The sequence below is a fragment of the Lygodium microphyllum genome, unplaced genomic scaffold, assembly GCF_053477565.2.
Source record: "Lygodium microphyllum isolate KBCC unplaced genomic scaffold, Lygodium_microphyllum_v1.1.10 scaffold_121, whole genome shotgun sequence".
Lineage (NCBI taxonomy): Eukaryota > Viridiplantae > Streptophyta > Polypodiopsida > Schizaeales > Lygodiaceae > Lygodium > Lygodium microphyllum.
In genome coordinates this window covers 176,966-195,138 of record NW_028229604.1, presented here as the reverse complement: position 1 = coordinate 195,138, position 18,173 = coordinate 176,966, and positions in this window count along the sequence as shown.

The following is an 18,173-nucleotide window of genomic DNA, read 5'->3' as shown; positions in this document are numbered from 1 at the left end:
TTAGATGGGTACCTCACCTCTTTTGCAAGAAAATTTTTGAGAGATAGAGTTCTTGTGGTGGTCCTCTTTTCTAAGGCTTTCTAAAATGATCGTATTTTTTTACAATGTCAAGTAAGCTTCAACATATCCTTAAAATATTCCATCTTACAAAAGGTCTCAACCTTTATTTTCTAAGGAGGCATCTTTCTTTCCCTCTTGAATGATGCACATATAAGTTCCCTACCATGTAATCAATTCAAATGTCTTCAAATGAGGTAAAATTTAGAGGCTATGTGCCAGATTCATCTTAACACCCAACGTTGAAGGTTTCACAATTAAAAATCCATATATGCTCTCTATCCATAGTGATAAGGCCCTTTGCAACCATAAGATGATTGTCTTTTTTAGAGATTTTTTTTTTGAAACCATTGGATGCTTTTCATGTAAGTGATACCAAGGGCAATGGAATGTCAGTCAGGCCCACATTTTCTTAAAAATGCCTCCCCGTCCAAAAATAGATTACTCATATACATACTGTCATCGTAGTTGCCCATGTTACTCTCAACATGCAGCTCGATCAGCGTTCCTATTGTCAGAGGTGAGAGTGCATGACCCCTGAGTTTTATAATTATAGAGGGGGTGAGACTTAGACTTAACTCCTCTACATAGCTTGTTCAAATCAACTAAAAGTTGCAGCCATTGAGATTAAGCTGTGCTATCAGCTTTGCAACTAATTGGTTACAATAAAAAAGGCAATCATCCCATGGCACATCCCTCCATATTTTGTCACCTATGGTGCTTCTAGGAGGGACATGTGAAGGGGAGACACTTTTGCACATTCTCCCTTAGGTGAATAGTTATGATTTTTCTACATGAAATCTCACTTGCAACTCAATTTTTCTCATCCTACCAATAATAGAAGAGAATAGTTAGCCATTGAGTTATAGAGGGAGTATTTTACACATTGGAGATTGTGATCATCTCCCTTTTTGTCATCTTTTGGTACCCCCATAAAGGATTCAATATATTTTTATTTAAGAACTCAAGGAAACCTTCAATTGTATGAAGATGATGAGCTTATCGAGTCGAGTGTTTATGGGTAAGGAAGATCCAACGAAGTGGCTTGCACATTGTGAATGGTTTATGTTTATGAGTCACATGGTAACTCATGAAGAGAAGCTTTATGATTTTCGTCTAGTTATGCAGGGAGAAGTGAAGATTTGGTATGAAGCTTTGGATGATGCTGTGAAGCAAGATTGGGATAAACTAACAAGTTCTCTTGTATCACACTTTGCTCATCATGAAACAGCAATACAAGTTGATGAGAAGCTTCAACGTCTTCATCAAAATCCAAGAGAGGATTTCCAAAGTTTTCTACATCGATTTGAAGCTCTTTAGTTGAAGATAGGGAAGAATACTCATATTTAACATGAAAACAACCTCAAGCTTGACAAGTTTAAGGCTTGTCTTCACCAAACAGTTTGTGAAAAGGTGGAATTGGAAAAACCACATGTGCACGCCCAGAGCTCAGACATGAGGTCTACATTGTTGGAAACCTTATTTGCAACTCTCCTATGTCTGTTTGTGTCTTTGTACCAAGCCTAAGTAAAGAAAGTGGTTCTATGTTGCCTAGTCAAACATGGGATCTATATTCTTGGACACCTTCTCTCTGGCTCTCCTGTGTCTGTCTATGCCTTTGTGTTCACCCTATACTACGGGTCTCTATATAAAAGGGCCACCCTTTTTAGCGGGTCAGCCCCTACCCCATTATATGGGCGTCCTCTCCATTAAATGGGTCTATAGATTTGTACATAAGACTCCACTTCAATGCAAAATATCTCATCACTCTTCTCCTCGGACTTGTCTAGCCACTCCTTGATTTTTGAATCGATGACTATGGCATGAGACAAGTAACCTGTGCATCATGGTCATGCATCCTCTTACATCCTTGCATTGTTGCCTCCTAGCTATTCCTACAAGTGGCATCCATGGCTATGGTACTAGACAAGCATCTTTGAGGAGATCTATAGGATGAGAAGCTTTCTATCCACACTTGAGTTTTTTGGGTTGATGCGGAGTTATGAATATATCTACCCATCTAGGTCACTTTTCGAGTGCTCACCCATGGATTCCTCTTCTGTGAGTGTTGACCCACTTAATAGATAGTTGTAGGTGACAATGTAAGGATGAAAGAGGATGCACGCTAGGACAAATTGGTACCTCATCCAGTACCATAGCCATCGATCCCAAAGTCAATGAGTGGCTAGACAAGTTCGAGGAGAAGATTGATTAGATCCTTGTGGAAGCCATGATAAAGACCTTGTAAAAAGTCACACTTTTAAGCCTTAGAATGCATAAAATGATGTGCCCTAGTAGACATATACAATGCAAGGATGAAAGAGGATGCACCACTAGGACAAACTAGTTTCTCATCTAGTACCACAACCATTGATCCAAAAGTCAATGAGTGGCTAGACAAGTTCAAGAAGATGACTAATTAGAACCTTGGGGACGCCATGATAAAGGCCTTGTAAAATGTCACACTTTTAAGCTTTGTGGATAAAATGATGTGCCCTAGACATATACATAAGGGTTTGGGAAGCACACATCACAATAGGATCATCCTAGCATCAATAAACATCACCTTTGACTACTACTCAACATGCTACTCTTCAACATTGAACAAGGCATCATGCTGCATTTGCTAGGGCCCCCAAGATAATTACAACCATAGCTACACTCAGAATATTATGAAGGATAGATTATGGGTTGTGATCATAGATTACACTTCATCCTTAGAAACAATGAATGGTGGTAGATAAAAGAGTTTTTTTTTTGGCATTCAAGATTAGGGCCTCCCTAGAAATGATTGCTTCTAGATTTTGTATCATCTCAAAGATAAGATAAATCATTTGAGTGAACCAGATAGTTTGAATATACGGATGAACCCCACTGTCTCTAAAAGAATTAGAGTATGAGCAATACCCTTTTACAAGGAAAAGAGCACTCTAGGGTCTTAGGAAAGTGGATCAACATGGAAAACCTCAACTTCTCTTTTTCTATGAAAATGTACATGTTATATATGGATTTGTTTCAAGTCTTTGAGTTTTTTTTACCTACTACTTGGGTTTAAAAAGCTAGTTGTCAAGGGCAAAAGTTTAGTTGCAGTTTTCTTTTGTGGTGTAATCGTAATTTGAATGTATAAAGTGCATTTAAGAGGAATGTGAAAGGAGGAAACACACTTTGAAATCCAACTCAGATTGAAAGGAAATTTTGAAGCATGGTTCGAGATCTTGAGAGAATTTTCCAAATAAGTTCCGAACGAAAGATTGTGAAGCAAGAAACCATGGAAGTGCACCTAACTAAGGGAAGCCAGGATCTTTTGAAAGAGATCGAGGAAGAAACTATCTAAGGGTTTAATCAAAGAAGCGTTTTGCCAAGGAAAGAGCCACAATTGTTCCCTACAATCCTAATGATTGAAATGTGAAACGAAAAAGTTTAACAAAACCCTCAAAAGATTCTTATTGGAGCATCTTTGCAATAATTTGATTTAGGAAAGACCCTAATAATTCTTCTACAGGAAAATCCTTGGCTTGTTTGAGGAAACATTGCAAGGAGCAAGTTGGAATTGTGAGTGGAAAGTTTCAAGACAACTCGACAATAAGAGGTGTCTTTCATGAGCTTCAAGGCATGAGAAATTATTAAAGAGCATAAAAATATATTTTTTCAATACTGAAAGATTGAGATTTCCTTAAATTGGGGAGGGAGCTCCTACTATGTTTAAGATCAAACATTTTATCGATAAACCCCATGGAGACATCAAGATGAAACTTGAGGTTAAGAGCCTTGGAACAATTAAAGAAGTTCTAGCTATATCCATTGAAAAGGAACATAAACATGGAATAGATGAGAAAGAGGGATTATAGCAAAAGCTCCAAAGAAAAAAGACCCATGCTAAGGGCTAGAGAGAAAACCATAGAAGTAGATTGTAGCAATTTCTCGTTGCTAGCTAGATAGGATATGACTGTCACAAAAAATGGAGAATTTTCTAGAAGCTGAAAGAATGTATAATATGAGTCTTGAAGCTATAAAAGGTAGATCTTGGAGAAGAGGGTTTGATGGTCCTATAAATTTGATTGGTTAAGAAGGAGTGAACAGAGTTGGAAGATAGGATGAAGGAGGCTATTATAGATATGTACCCTCTTCTTATAAATTTTCCAACAAAAAAAAAAGATTGCAGAGTCAAATCTATGAGCCTATGACATCTCAAGGTCCATAAAATAAAGAAAAGTGTAAATGCGAGCTCATGCTCAACCGCCAAGATCCATATACCACTTATTGCTTCAAGCGAATACCTATGGCTATCTCTCACCTAGCCGATCTACCTTTGCTCCTACCGGGGTATAGTGAGCTTACCTCAATGACCGAATGAGTTTCCCCCTCCCTCAAGCACACAGGTAGCTCCATGATTTGAGATGTGAGCTAAAACATCCTCAAGCCTCCACCTCCAAGCTCCATCCTCCATAGCCACGTGCGAGACAAGAGAAGAGAAGAAGAGAGGAGATGATGGAAAGCTTCACCTCCAATATCCCTGACCCTCACACACTCACTCTCTTACACTCCCTCTATCAAGCACACACAAGCAAGCAAGAAGGAGATGATAAGAAGAGAAGAAGATGAGTCCACTTTGCCACACACCAAAGAATGATCTTCTCTATTCACTTTTTGGCTTTTATACATGCCCTAAATCCCTTGGGCACCGATCCCCTTTTTTACATGACCAGCCATTGTGGCAAGGTTCTATTTTCTCATTCCCTTCTATTTGCCCTATCTCTTTACCTATGCACATTTACCTTTTATACAATCTGCACAGGTTGGATCTTGGTGCTCTTTCACAAAATTTTAAGGGACGCCTTGCATTTAAAAATTCACCTTTGTCTTTGACTTGATTTTTTAGGCCGCCCTCATGCTTTTGGTTGTTCTTCATCTTGCTTCTTCCTTTGCATCTACATTCTTGACTTATTTTTTATCCGTCTCGAATTGGGGTTAACATTACCTGGTTCCTAGAGGAGTGCTAGTCCCATGGCACTTGCGGGTGTTTATTGATGAGGGCTTGATTCTTTGAAGGGTGGTTCCCAAGTTGATGGTGGCGCCTTATGTGGATTAGCACTGGGTGAGAAGCTTTGGCAAATGGTTGCACTGTTGGAGGCCAGGGGTATGTAGAGTGGATGGCGGGGCTTCTGATATTAGTGATTTGCAATATTCGTCTTTACCTAAAAAGAGATTAAGGGTGCCACCTATGGGGAGGTTCTACCTTACCATGTGGTGAATTTTCTTGTGCTAGTGGAATTGGGAGTTGGGTTGAGCCTAGGTGTTGACTCACACTTGAGGACCTAGTTTGTGTATAAGGGAGGTGCGGTGGGTGTAGCTTAGGGTGACAGGTCTAACCATAGGCAAGTGTGACCTTCCTAGGTATGTATTTCCCTTGATGTGTCCTAAGCGTGATGTGTGGGGAATCAAAATAGGGGCTAGGGGGTTAGACATGGAGCTAGCCGACCGAGGCCATCGGACACACATAACTTGAGAACCCCTCAATGTAGTGACTGTAGTCAATGTGGAGTTAATTGCTTTTCTTGTGATTTCATTCTCTTTTCATTTTGATTCTCTTGTTTCTTTTCTTTTTCTTTTGCTTTTTGTTTTTTTAAATTTTTTAGGGAGAGGGTGGAGTTGGGGGCTTATGAGATTTAATCAAGAATTTCTAGCTCTTTATGTACCCTTTGAGGTTCACATGCATACTTGGAGAGTGGTAGTGGAAAGAAATGGATGATTTCAATGGGTGAAGTGGCTATCATTCATGTCTTCCAAGAGGTCTAAGAAAAATGAAGTTAGTAGAGCAGCACGCATCATCAATCTAGCCATGGCACAGCTATCTATTCCATTGGGATCAAAAAAGAGGGGTGGAAGCGATGCTCTTGTGGTGCAGGATCCTGTCTACGTAGTATCCTAAGAAATCTTAGATAATTACAGGTTCTGATGAAGGTGGGAATCGGGATAGGAAGAGAATTCGTCGATGAAGCAGACTATTGAATCACATAGGTCCTCTAACATGAAAATGAGGGCCTCTTTGGGTTTAGTAGCATTGGCATTGTAGCTCCATGGAAAGTCGTAGTGGCTGTGGATGCTTGGGTTAAAATCCACTCCTACCCTTCTCGAATATGGCATGAAGGTTGCATTATTCCTCTCAAAGGGTGGGGTGTTACAAAAAGCTATCCATGTATCCATGTTTACATTAAAAAATGTGCCTCCTCCATGTGGGTTCGCATCCATGGACCTTCACAGCCCTGGGCACTTCAAAAACTCTATCTTGCCAAAAATCTACATCCTCGGTCCCTCATAGGGTGGGATTTTGCTTTGTCTTCGAGGTTAGTTTGTCTCCTAGCCTGCTTCCAACATTAGTCCCCTCTTTCACCACCTTGACTGGTAGTACTCTACGCAAGTGGGTGGGGAATTGAAAAGTAAAGTCGAAGGGCTCCCTAGCACTCTCCCGTTGCTCCCAAATCATAAGTTTAGCATTAAATATTGCTGAAAAGTCATCTTGGCTTGGTGGGATAGGCATAGTGGGCACCACTACTGACTGGGCATTCAATCTTCTCTTTACATGCTCCACCATCTGTTGTCTCTTCCTTTTAAGCTCCGCTTTTCTTTCAGCAGAGGTGTCCACCTATTGTTGTTGTTCTTCTGCGCTTGGGGAAGGAATTTGTGGGACAATTTCTTCTTCATGAGGTCCCGTGTCAAAGCTTGTGCTAGCCTCTTCTCCTTGTTGGTCTTCCTTTTCTGTCCCCCTCAACAAACCCTAGTGCATCAACTTCTTGTGGGGTCAGGCTTGCTTGTTGTAGTAGATAGTTTCATTGCTCCTCAAGGGCAAGGCTCGCACCTACGGGTTGCGCTGACACCTATAGGCCTGCTCTTAGGGGCTTGCATGCAATCCCTAGCTTCTTCTTTATGGAGTCAACGACCTCCCCTTCCTCCATTTGAATGACATCTAGTAGTGTGTTCAAGAAGGCGCATTGCTAGGCTTCAAAACTCACTTGGGCGGCATGTGCCTTGCTCTTAGCTAGCACTTTGTTCTTTTCCACCTGAGCGAGACGACGCCCCAAAACTTTGACTCTTATCTCATTATGGTTTGCCTAGTCTTCTGCTCTCTTCTTCATTTCCTCAAAGGCTTTCTCCTTGCCTTTGACTAGTATCATCAACCTTTGCTCTTGATCTTCAATCTCTCTTTCCAGCCTCTGTTCCTCCTGTTGCTCCGAGGTTGCCTCTCTTTTCAAATTCTCTATCTCTTCTCGGTACCTATGTGCCCTTTCCTCTCTTGCCACCTCTAACTCTTCTAGGCTTTATGCAACTTTTCCATCTTCCCTTTCAGATCTTCATAGAGCCCTACAAGCTCATCACTCATTATGGTATGGTAGGCTCACTAGGCTTGAGTCTCTTCATCCAGCCTTGCGTGCCAATTGGTTTTTTCTTTGTCCTTGGCTTGCAGTTTCTCCTTCAGCTCACTTATCTCCCTTTGGCACATGGCTACTTGACAAGTTTTCTGTAATTGGGATGCATCCATGGCCTCCTTTTCTGCCTCTAGTTCAGCCACCCACTACTATCTTCTTATCCTCCTTTTCATTCTCTAGCTCTGAAAGAAGCTCCTTAACATATTTTTCATAGTCTCTGCAGGTGTGTGGCAACTTTGTTGTGGGAATGGAGGTTGTGGAGGTTTCCACCTTCTACCTCTTGGAATCTTGCCTAGACTCGGTTTATGCTCTGCCATCGTATTGAGTGTTGAAATGACTTGTTTTTTGGCTGATTTTTGTTGTTTTTGAGAGCTGAATGGTTGATTTTATGAGATGATTGATTGGTTTGGAAGTGGTTTGAGAGTGTTTTGGATGATATTTATTGTGTTTTGGAAGTTCATGATGTTTATTGGTGGTTCTATGATGTTCTGATAGGTTCTGTATACCTTCTGTTTTGCTCTGTTTTGGTCTGTTTTGTTCTGATTGTCTTCTGTAAGGAGGGATGGAGTGTTGATTGATGAAGATTGAGATCTTGTGAAAGCTTATTGAATGGTTTGTGAAAGTTTGGAATGGTTTTAGTATGAGTTATGTGGTTTTGATGACCTTTTGTAACCTTCTGTAGGTCTTCTGTAGAGCTTCTGTCTCTGTTCTGTTTCTGTTCTGTACTGTAGCTGTTCTGGTACTGTTCTGTGACTGTTCTGTATGCTTCTGTATGTGTTCTGTAGAATGTATGTGTAGCTTGGGAAAGTTTTCTAGCCTTGGAAAGAGGTGAATACAAGTGCAAAAAGAGCTGGAAGAAGTGGAAGAAGTAGCTGGTGAAGACTCAAGTGAAGATTAGAGTGAAGTGACAGTAGTGAGCTATGAAAAGACATTGTAGTGGCTCTGGTGACTCTTCATATCAGACATACCTCTTGGGAGGGGTATCCACGACCTAAGAAGTATTTTTGAGAGTGATTTTGAGAGATTGTAGTGAGGATATGATGTATTATTGATGGAGAGAGAGAGAGAGAGAGAGAGTCAGAGATAGCCAAATCTACTGAAACAGAGTGATTGTATATGAGAGATTGAGAGAGAAGACTATGAAGATATTGAAGATGAATACTATGTGATGTATTTCCATTCCAAGATGGTGTATTCCTTTGCTTTCTTTGTTCTATTGATGGATTTTATGAAGATATTGAAGAATATGGTTGATTCTATCAAATCCGTGGGAGATCTACATGATGCTGCATGAAGATTTGTTGTGCCTGGTGTTCTTTTCTTCATTGTGATCATATGAAACATAATAAACAAGCTCGTTGGTGTTACAAGATAGATTTTCTTGCAAGATAATTCTCTTTTCCTTGGTGTTCCTCTCGGGGCTCCATGTTTTTGGTGCGCAGCCGGGGAAACTCGCCATCAACAAGCACCAGAAGAGGTTGAAAATGAAGGAAATGGCATTGCCAAGAAGAGAAGAATTCAATGGATGTTTGTAAAGTTCCTTCTTCCACTGAAGAGTTGGAATTTCTCATAATCAAAGCCACTTTCCACAAGAAGTTCATCCCACAATGGCGGAAACACATCACCATCGTGATGCATGCTCTATGTGGTGGACAGTTTCCTCTTTCTGTTGAAGCAGCAGAAACTTGCATCTTGGTGGCCAACTGTTTGGGAATAACTAAAGAGAAGAAACAGAGAGAATGACCATCAATGGAAGATTTGGCATTCATTGAGAAGTTTCCAGACAACATCAAGTGGGAGATTGTGAAGAAGCTTCAGGAGTCTTGGTCTGTAGAGGTTCACAAAGACAAGAAGGAAAAGAGTTGGAATTTGTTCGTGGATGCTCAACAGCAAGATACATGGGATGCTTGGTGCACTGATAATCTTCTGTTTGTTCAATTAGCAACCCACTGGAAGTTGGTAGACAGAGTGTTTTTCACAACATACACTGTTGAAACCATCAGAAGCTGGCATTACTATGATGCTGGCACCACCACAATGCTTAGACGGATGCATTTTGACACCTTCAGAACCGAATACCTTCCTCTGTGCAGTGGCATGAAAGCAAAATTTAGGGACGTTGAAAAGAAAGAAGTAGAAGAAATGTTGGCAAGAGAGTCCTCCAGAGACTGAAGCCTTCTGTTAACCCTCTGTGGAGCACTAACAACATAATGGAGCCAACCCCCTGATGAATGACGCAATAAAGAGGCAAGTGTTAGAACGAGTCCAGAGGTACGTGAGAAGAGAGAAAGCAAAAATCAAGGCTGAGAACGAGCTCGCAGCAGAAGCCGCCTTTGACGCCCTTGCGGAACTCTTTACAGAAGCCCCAATGGCACATCAAGCCCTTCCTCCTCCTGCTGGAGGTCCACTTCCAAGCCAGATCCGTCCTGGAAATATTGATGACAGGCCAGCGAATGTAGTCCCATTGCCAGTTTTTAAGGGAGAGTACAATGAAGACTCTGATCTTCACGTAGCAGAGTCTATGGTAGCATGTGTGGCTAACAATGCCAGAACCCTTGAGCATTGGTTAGCAATATTCCCCACCACTTTCAAAGGCGCGGCGTTTCAGTGGTATGAGAGACAAGCAGCAGGAACTTTTGGCACATGGGACAACCTGAAGTTGGCCTTCCTCACTAAATTCAGGCGTGAAGGTTTTGAAGAGCGGATGAGAGAGGAATTCATGAACCTAAGTCAGCCCTCTGGAGAAAGAGTAGAAGCTTATGTCTCACGAATGGAATCCATCCTGAAGAGATGGACTAACTATAATCTAGATGATGGCATTCAGAAGGGGGTGTTTCTCAGAGGATTACAACCAGAAGTCCGTAAGTTTGTGGAGCTGCAAAGACCAGCCACCCTGCAAGCTGCAACAGAAGGTGCAAGATTGTACGATGAAATGGAAGCTAGATTAGCGATGAATACAGGAAGAGGAGTCCTACCTTCTCTGATGCCAGGAATGATGTATCCACCAAATGCAGTTCCTGGGATTGTTTCCTATCCCTACCAACAGATACCCCCGGTATCATAGCACAATGCACCAAATCCACAGTGGCCACAATCCATGCCTCAAATGATGGTTCAACCACAACAACAATGGTCCCAACCAATTTCCTCCATGACAAATCAGCAGCAACAGTGGAACCCTACCAACTAGAGTCAACAGCCAACAGTTCAAACAAGAGCTCTGAATCAGAACCAGAACAAAGACCCCTCTGTACCAGCCCAACCCGTTTATGCAGTGATTACACAGACTCCTCAAAACCCTCCTGCCAGTACGTCCGGAGGAGAAAGCTTGAAGGATTACTTATCCAACTCAGTTGCAAACATCAAAAAGGAGTTGATGGATGTAATTACAGAGCAGCTACAGACGCTGAAAGTGAATACCGCTAGCATATCCAACATTGCAGGAGCAGGAAGAGATGTGATGTGGTCAAATACTTGGTGTGGTAAGTGTCATCAAGCAGGCCATTTAGCCACTGAATGCACACGAAAACCAACCATTCCTGGAGCCTTCTGTTCCTACTGTTTGCGGAAGAACCATACAGAGGACATTTGCTCTCTGAAGGAGATGCATGATAGGAGAAGGAAGGAAGAAGACGCAAGATTCAACTTGCTGGAATCCAAAATGACAACACAGGATATTGGACCCAAGCCTAGAGAGTTTGGCCCTAATTTCGGACCTAGAATATTTCCTTCTCAAAGTTACAGAGGAAGACAGTTTGGCGGTGGTCAGAGATCAAAAGTGGAGTGTTATAGATGTGGAGAAAAGGGACATATCTCACCAAACTGTCCAAATCCTCGAAGGTCAGTGGATTATAAGCCCTTATGCAGTCGATGCAAAGGAGAAGGCCACACTGCAAAAGACTGTCCAAGCCCAGCCCCAGTGAAAAACAGTGCTACTGATAGTCCGGCCAAGGCCCAAGAGCCTACCTCCAATTTAGTGGAATTGGAAGTTGCTGCCATCACGCGTGCAATGCAGAAGGAACCACCTATCCAGAAAGAAAATAACCCTCCTGCCAGAACAGTGAAGTTCAATCTTCCACCAGAAGAACAGAACAGAACAGAGCCTGACAGTGCCGTACAGAGCCCTACAGTGCCACAGAGAGTTACAGAGACAAGAGCAGAGGTCCAGGAGACAGAAGAGGAGGAAGTGCCACAAGTGGTAGAAGACGTTCCCATGATGCCTCTGTTGGAAGAAAGAGGGAAAATGAAAATGGGTGTTGCCCCATTCCCTAACCGATTAGAGAAGCCAGTGGATCCTATTAAGGAATACGATCTGGTCAGAGATCTAGATACCTTTAAACCAAACCTCACATTCCGACAATTATTGATGTTGTCTCCCAGTTGTCGGAAAAGGTTTAAAAGTATACTGACAAGAAGACGTGGTTTAAGGATTGCTCCCTCAACAGCAACAAAGTCCAACAAGGCTCCAAAGCCTGTCAAAGAAGTGGACGTAGCTAACGTCTTTCTAGATCCGGGTACTCCAGAGACTGGCGCGTGGATAGAAGGCTACTTCATTGCAAATGCACTGATTGATGGAGGCTCATTAGTAAACATTATGATGGATGTGACAATGAAGGATCTAGGCCTACAAGGTGTGCAACCTACCCAATGGCTCATCAGACTGGCGGATCAGAGCAGAATCAAGCCTTTGGGCATTCTCCCATATGTGAAGACTACAGTGGCTGGAAAAGATTATTGGCTAACCTATCTGGTGGTGAAGCCAAATTCTTATGGTACATCCTACCCTCTGTTACTGGGCAGACCATGGCTTTTTGAAGCCCGAGCAAGGACGACCTTGGATAGAGGGCCCAATAAAGTGGTGCTGAAACTGTATAGTTCTCAAAAAGGACATGGATCCACCTCCTTGGAATTATCTTCTGATTCCCCTAATGAGGCTACGGATGGAACATCAGCAGACAAAGATGCTGTCAAACAGATCCTTCCCAAGAAAACAGTGACACGTTCCTTAATAGTGGATACTGTAAGCCGACTTCCAAAAGATACAAAGCCATTATCAATGGGTGAATACTTCCTGCATGACCCAGGAATGACTTCTGAAATCACTTCTGACAGTGAGATAGAAGCATGGATGTACTACTCTCCCTGTTACATGGCCATAGCAGAAGCAGAGACAGAGGCAGGAGAGGAAACAGAGAATTTGTTCTTCTGTTACAGAGCGCCTACAGAGACAGAAGCAGAGACAGAAGCAGAAGCAGAAGCAGAGACAGAGACAGAAGAGGATGAATATGATATGGACAAAGAAGGTTATGAAAGTGAGCCAGAAGAATCTATCCCACCTGCAGAGGATATATTTGAAGAAGAAGTTTCAGAAGCATCAGAAGTAGACGAGCTCATGCTATGGGACAGAATGACGATGGTACCATTTGGTCTGGTAAATGGATCTTCTTATATGCAAAATTTCTATAAGACGTGGGTTAAGAAGAACAAGCCGTCTTTTAGCAATGGCTCATGCCGCCCTCACCCATCCTTGCCAAAGAAAGATGATGATGATGCACCGTGCCAACGAGCACCAGTCCCACAAACCCAACAGGCATCAGAGGGTCCCTGTTATGTGACGTTCTTGGATGTGTCATCTTCAGAAGAGGAGTCTTCAAACCAAGAGGTAATTAATTTTGAAACCAAACCCGAAACAGCTCTAATCCCATTTCAACATCTCAAGGAGAAACCTAAGTCTCCACCAAAAGAAGAAGTTGGTTCTAGTGGGACATCAGAAGAGGACACCACTCCCTTGAAGGAGTCGGATCTGTATCCAGAAGCAGTCCGTGGGACCTTCATCCGTGAAGTGGAAGGTGAAAGGCAGTTAACTTTTGTGGATGCAGAAGGCACTGAACGCCACTTGAAGGTGGGTAGCAGTCTCCCAGAAGAGGAGTTGTCAACCTTGTACAACTTGTTGAAAGAAAATTTGGACGTGTTTGCATGGTCCTATAAAGACCTAAAGGGGATTGATCCCACAATATGTCAACATCCTATTGACTTGGAGCCTGATGCCAAGCCAGTACGGCAACGACAGAGGTGAAGGAACCCGAATTATTCCACATTGGTGAAAGCGGAGCTGCTGAAGCTTCTGGAAGCCGAGTTCATCTATCCAGTGGCAAATAGTGAATGGGTTTCACCCATCGTGGTTGTACCCAAGAAGAATGGAAAATTGCGAATATGTGTTGACTTCCGAAAGCTCAATTCTAAAATTAAGAAGGATCACTTTCCTATCCCTTTCATAGACCAACTGTTGGACACAGTGGCAGGACATGAGCATTATTCCCTTTTGGATGGATTCAACGGATAAAACCAAGTGCAGATAGCAGAAGAAGACCAGTCCAAAACAACCTTCACCACAGAATGGGGGACCTATGCTTACTGAGTGATGCCATTTGGGCTCTGTAATGCCCCTGCTACTTTCCAATGAGTCATGATGGCTGCATTTCAAAATCATCTGCACGACTTTATTGAGGTATATTTGGATGACTTCTGTGTCTATAGTTTGATCCGTGAACATTGGGAACACTTGGAACAATGCTTTGACTGATGCCGGGAGTATGGGATTTCCCTCAACCTCGAAAAATGCATTTTTGGGGTCTCTTCTGGAGTTCTGTTGGGCCACATTGTCTCTGCACAAGGGATATCAACAGACCCTGCAAAGATCGAAAAGATTGCAGCTCTGACAGTACCCACCAACCTCAAACAGTTGAGGGGATTCTTAGGCCATGTGGGTTACTACAGAAGGTTCATAGCCCATTTTGCAACAAAGGCAACATCCTTGCACAAGCTTCTGAGGAAAGATGCAGAGTTTACTTGGACGGAAGAATGTGACAAAGCCTTCCACACTCTGAAGCAGTGTCTGATTGAGGCACCCATTCTGCAACCTCCTGATTGGACGAAAGAGTTCCATATACACACTGATGCATCAATTGAAGGCTTAGGTGCTGTCCTTTGCCAGAAGGGCTCCTCGAAGTTGGATCAACCGATCTATTATGCAAGCCGAAAAGTCACTGATAGGGAACGTAACTATACAGTGACAGAGCTTGAGTGCTTGGCAATGGTGTTTGCCCTAGAGAAGTTTCGCCCCTACCTCCTATCCACCCACTTTAAATTTTATGTGGATCATGAGGCCCTATCCTTCCTGATGAACAAAGCAGATGTGAAAGGACGAATGATGAGATGGCTCCTTTTATTCTAGGAGTTCGACTTTGAGGTGATTACTAAGCCTGGTCGTTCCCATGTTCTGGCTGATCATCTGTCACGTATCCCACAAACTGCAGATGAGGAGCAAGATGACCCAGACCTCCCTGATGCTTCCCTATTCCTGGTAGAAACTGTAACTCCCTGGTATACAGACATTGCCAATCTGCTGGCAACCCAACAGTATCCTCCTGGTATTTCTAGTCGGGAAAGGAAGAAGCTCATGTTAGAATCAGCCTCCTACACCCTACTAGGTGGCACACTGTACAAGAAAGGCAAAGATGAAGTGCTCCAAAGATGTGTTGCAGGAGATGAAATTGGGATTGTTCTGAAGGCTTGCCATGATGAGCCATGTGGAGGCCACTTTGCAGGAGAAGCTACAGCCAGAAAGGCTCTGCTAGCAGGATATTGGTGGCCTACAATTTACAAAGATGCCTATGATTATTGTAAAAGATGTGATGCTTGTCAAAGAATGGGGAAACCCACCAAGACAAGTGCCATGCCACTGCAACCTATCCTTCCTTTGAAGCCTTTTGAGAAGTGGGGAATCGACTTCTAGGTCCAATCGATCCTCCTACCAGAAGGAAACAGAACCGATACATCCTCGTATGTACGGATTATGTCACAAAGTGGTGCGAAGCTAAATCTCTAAAGTGGGATGATGGTAACAGCGTGGCCCTGTTCATGTACGAGAATATCATCACCCGTTTTGGCAGTCCCTTAGAGCTGGTAAGTGACAGAGGCACTCATTTCCTTAACAAAGTCATGGAAGAGTTGACAGAGTTGTATAAGATCCGCCATCGCAAGTCCACTCCTTATTACCCCAGAGCCAACGGCCAAGTCGAAGTCACCAATCGCATCCTCTGCTCGATTCTGACAAGAACGATTGCCGCACATCGTCATGATTGGGATGATCGACTTACAGAGGCCCTCTGGGAGTACAGAACCTCCCATAAAGCAGCAACAGGTACAGAAGCTGTTTTTCCTATTGAACTGGAATTACCCTCTTTGAGAGTGGCTATCAAAGAGCATTTGGGGGACGATGATTCACTGCAACGCCATCTCCTGCACTTGGAATGTTTGGACGAAATTCGTAGGATGGCTCTACAGTGCATGGAAGCCACGCAAGCTCGACGCAAGGCTTACCATGATAGCTTCATCAAGCACAAGGAGTTCAAAGAAGGTGATTTGGTCCTAGCCTATGATTCACGATTTGGCAAGTTTCCTGGAAAGCTCCAACAGTGGTGGATGGGCCCCTATAAGGTACTTGCCGTCAACCCTAATGGCTCTATCCAAGTGCAGACCATTGATGCCTCTGATGATCCCTTTCTGATCAATGGATATCGCCTGAAGAAGTACTTCCCTCCTTGGGGATCTTGAAAATTACGGTCACTTGATCTTTTCCCTCATTGGCGCGGCACTGTATTTCTTAGGATGCTACTTCTGATAGCCATTCTTCAGCCACTCTTGATGCGGTGGACGCAATCCTCTGTCCCCTCAAACCCCCTTCCAGCCTTGATCTTTTATCCTCTATTTTCTACCAGCGACAGTGGCGAGGTTGGTTCTGATACATGGTCTCTCTATCCTTCCCTTGCTTAATTCGAAGAGAAAAAAAAAAGAAGAAAAAAAATATATACATATCGGTCATGGGAGAAAAGGACTTAGGTCCCTGTCATGCCGACCTATTCTTCGAGAAAAGGTGGAAACACCCTCGGGAATAGGGGAAAATTAAAAAAAAAAAGAGAAAGAAAAAAAAACAAACAAAGAAACGAAAAAAAAAAGAAAAAAAAAAACAAATCTGTTATGGGAGAAAAGGAAGCAATTCCCTGTCATAGTAGGCCTCGTTCCAAGAAAAGGTGGTAAACACCCTTGGGCGGGAAGCTGGCTATGGAAAAGGTGGCAACACCCAGCAGTCCAGAAAGTGGATTCATTGATTAATATCCCTAGGATCCCATTCCGAAGCTACCTCCCTTGGTACGCTGTGTCCTGGGTCTCTCTGCAGAGCATCTAATTGTCCTTTAGCAGACGACATGTTCCTATCTAACACAATGTTCGATTTGATGGCTACCTCCCTGGTTACCCCTCTTCAACAACTGACGACATGATCTTCATCGACAAACAATCAAGTGATGTGAGCTTTCATCCTAATCGGATGGGGACGTGAGTAGGGGTCGCCCTCTGTAACTTTCAACAATGAGTGGGACAGAGGGTGGGCCGAGAGACCAGTCTTTTCCCTTCAAATCAAATGAAAGGTGAGAAGTGTGAATGAAGTGTTGCACGCACGGGATGGGCCTCTCAATGCACAAGGCACGATTTGTTCTTGTGCACTGCACTATAAGGCTCCCTGGCCTTCCTTCTCGCACCGTATGCCGGCACAGGGCGGGATGCACCGTTGCACCATCGAATGCGCACAAGGCATACAACCTTTGCACAAGTGATCGTGAGGATTACCTCAATGGGTTTCAGGAAAAGGCTGCCCTCCTGTATCTCTCAACAGAGCGTGAGACATAGGGGGTGGGCTGAGTGTGACTGGAGTTTCTTCAATCAATTACCGAGAGGTGAGATTGAGGGACGTTACGATACTTGGAGTCAGGTATGTTCCGGTTTCCCTGTGCACCCACGGGATGGGTCTTTGCCATTATCACAAGACACATCACCCTGTTCTGTACACTGCACTGTAAGACTCCCTTGCCTTCCTTCTTGCACCTATGCCAGACGGGTTGGACGCACTCATGCACCATCAACTGTGCACCCTGGCATACTCCCTCTGCACCATTCCCCTGTTGATTCCTCAACCGGGTACAAGATATGGGTTTCAATCCTTATTCCTCAAGTGATATTAGTCATGGGGCGAGTGACTGTTCTTTCATTCCATATGAGTGACTGTGAGTTGAGTGCAATATCCCTCATCATCGACGAATTTCCTGCGATTCCTTCAACCAGCTACCTCCCTAGGTGCTGCCGCATGGTCCCTTCTATGATGGACGTGTGCCGAGAAGATGCCTTGGTACCTCCAGAAGCCAACAACAACACAGGAAGTGCCATCGACAATTGACCTTGATCCTCAACAAAATGGGCCAAGTTTTTCTAACCCTACACCTTCTGTTTCCCCATGATGTTCATGTTTTAAGTGTGGGAAAGTTAGTGGATGGTCTGTGGCGTGATCCTAGGTCCCTGTTGCTCGGTTAACCCTATCCGTTAAGGTCTTAAGTGTGGGGACGCGTCCCTGCGCGTCTACATTGCATACCCTTCTACATATGCCTTAACCTGCTCATACATGTATGCCATGACTTGCTGTTACCCTGATGGGGTCCCTTCCCACCCGGTCGTTCATTTTTCACCCACCCTTGGGGCTGTTCCCTTGTAGTTTTCCTTCATTCCCTAATTTTGAGGATCTGCCATGTGAATGCATCCTACGTTTACCGAAGTCCACATCCAACCTTATAGTCCTGTTCC